The 2,957-nt window shown below is 42.8% G+C and overlaps 1 pseudogene; it reads right to left on the bottom strand.

The window, feature by feature from the left end:
* Positions 1-2,509, bottom strand: part of LOC116091446 — an 11,236-nt pseudogene extending 8,727 nt beyond the window's left edge.
* Positions 2,510-2,957: the final 448 nt, after the last annotated feature.

Raw genomic sequence — 2,957 nt, 5'->3', positions numbered from 1 at the left:
TGTTTATATGTCTGTCTGTGTGATGTGTAGGTGAGTGATATGTGCTTCTACAAGTTCAGGCACAAGTACATGTAGACACACAAAATAAACTTCAGATGTCTGTCCCTAATCACTCTCTGCTTTCATTTTTGAGACAAGTTATTTCCGTGAACCTGTAACTTTTTTTAAAAAGATTTATTTTATTTATTTTATGTGTATGAGTACACTGTAGCTGTACAGATGGCCGTGAGCTATCATGTGTATGGCTGCTGGGAATTGAACTCAGGACCTCTGCAGGCCCTGCTTGCTCCAGCCCTGCTCGCTCCCCTGCTCCAGCATAATTCACTGCAGCTGTCTTCAGACACACCAGAAGAGGGCGTCAGATCTCATTACGGGTGGTTGTGAGCCATCATGTGGTTGCTGGGGTCCAAACTCAGGACCTTCGGAAGAGCAGTCAGTGCTCTTCCGCTGAGCCATCTCGCCAGCCTGTGAACCTGTAACTTATGGTTCTGCTAGGCTGGCTGGTCAAGGAGCTTCAGGCATATATGTTTCCCTCCCCTAAGCCCCTCCTATGTGCCGTTACAGGCATGTGATTCATTCTTGGCTTTATATATTGGGCATTTTATGTGAGTCCTTTTGTGTGGATTATGCGGATTTGAACTTGGCTCCTTGTGCTTGATGGAGCAGGCACTTTTACCAACCGAACCACCTCCCTATCTCCGTGACTATCAGTTTCATTTTTTGTTTTTTGTTTGTTTGGTTTTTCCGAGACAGGGTTTCTCTGTCTAGCCCTGGCTGTCCTGGAACCCACTCTGTAGACCAGGCTGGCCTCGAACTCAGAAATACACCTGTCTCTGCCTCCCAAGTGCTGAGGTTAAAGGCTCGCGCCACCGCTGCTGTGCTATCCATTTCTTTTTCTTTCTTTCTTTCTTTTTTTCTTTTTTTTTGGCTTTTTCGAGACAGGGTTTCCTCTGTGTAGCCCCGGCTGTCCTGGAACTCACTCTGTAGACCAGGCTGGCCTCGAACTCAGAAATCCGCCTGCCTCTGCCTCCCAAGTGCTGGGATTAAAGGCATGCGCCCCCACCGCTTGGCATAAGGGCAGGTAAAAGGCAAGCATTCTTTGTGTGCATTATACACAGTAGGCAATCAATAAGCAAATGTTGAGTTAATACCTTGTGTATAGCTCTTTACAATGGACAAAGCATCTTCCAGTGTTTAGTGTGACAAGAAAACCTAGTGTTATTCCTTCCATCCATTCTGTTCTTTAGTTAAAGCAAACAAATAATCAGAAAGCTGGAGGCTTAGGCCTTTCCCAAACAATGGGAAAGAAACTGGGCTGAATGCCCTGAGAGCCCCCCTGCTTCTCTGCTGAGAGCATTGACTTCTTCCCTTTGTTTCCCTTCCGGAGGCCTATCAGCTTCTCTGGGCAGGGAGCTCCTTCTTGAAGAAAGACCCCACTGGGTCCATTGATATGAACCACCTCATGGAATGCTTCAGACTAGGAGCAGTAACAGCTGCCGGACTTGATTATCCAAAGGAAAGTCCTCTGAGCGGGGACTTCAGTAATGTATGCGTGACTCCTTTCTGCTTTTCTGAGCTAATACAGAAAGTAAGCTTTCTCCGGAGTCAGCTCAGAGCCCAGATCAAATTACACACATCTGAATCCACGTTGCCTACGTGTTAGTCAATCACATAATCGCTGGGGGAAAAAATCCTGTGCATTTTGGAGCATATATTATGCTGCCTCAATGTCCATTCAAATACATTACCACATTCAGATCATCCATCAGTGCCCCCAGGGGCAGCAAGAGGCAATTTTATTCCCAGGTGCCAGAAGGAAAACATGTTCAGAGTGATTAAATACATTACGCAGGGTTAGATAGTTACCATTTTCTAGGCTGTGATTTTTTTTTTTTTTTGAAGTCTGGAGACTAAGTAGTCCAGACTTAAAAGAACAAAGAACAGTTATTAGTAGTCAAGATGAATATGTACCATTGGTCAAGAAGACTTGACGCTTAATAAAGCACATCAACAACCATGTAACAAAGAAGGAAACCCTTCCATAGACAACTGACAAAGGAAGTTGTATGCTTCATTTATTTGGTCAATAAATAAAACTCATTTTTTTATCACATTAGTCTATGGCAGGCTCCTATGACAGGCATACTACACTCTAGTCAGTTAAAAAGGCACTATAACCTGGAAAAGAATTAAGTCTATTGTATCAATGATGCATTGGTAGTCACTGAGCAAGAACTACTTACATATACCACAAAGAAGTTCACTTTTGCAGTTTTTTTCCAACATAGAGAAAGATCCTGATGTTCACTGACACAGCATTTAATTTCCCTGGATCTTGGTTTCAACATCTATTAAACAGGATACATGCTATCAACTTCTCAGAGTGGCTATGGGTGTCAATCTTGTCCAGTATGTAGATAAGCATCTGAAAGGAGGGGAAATTGCATATTGCTTTCAAATACTGTTGTGCTGAAATAAAAGATGTTCCGCACTCGCAAACCAGAGCCATGACGATAAGTCGGGTATAGTACGAAACTCTTAGGAGGTCTCACTACGTAGCTAAAATAGGCCTGAACTCAATGTATATCACAGGCTTTCTTCAAATTTGGGAATCTCCTGCCTCAGCCTTCCAAGTGCTGGTGTTTATGGATATATGCCAACATTCACAGCTTGATAACTCTTATTAATCTAGTAATTCAAATTCAACAAGACTGGAAGTCATAAGTATGCCAAATAAGGACTGTTGCCTTTCCAAAACTCCTCCCTCGGGAGATGCTGTATTTAGACTTGTGATATTTAAAAACATCTCCAGAAACAGAGTTTACTTTTAGAACCAATTACAAAGCCCTCAAGAAAACCAATCTCAAATCTTAATGATCATACTTCAGTTTTAATTCAAAATGTATGGACCAGCCCGACCACTCATTCATTTGCCTAGGGTTTAAATGTGGTCTGGC

Source organism: Mastomys coucha, chromosome X (assembly GCF_008632895.1).
Source record: "Mastomys coucha isolate ucsf_1 chromosome X, UCSF_Mcou_1, whole genome shotgun sequence".
Taxonomy (NCBI): Eukaryota; Metazoa; Chordata; class Mammalia; order Rodentia; family Muridae; genus Mastomys; species Mastomys coucha.
The sequence above is the reverse complement of the archived record's forward strand: the minus strand, read 5'-3'. Positions and strand labels throughout refer to the sequence as shown.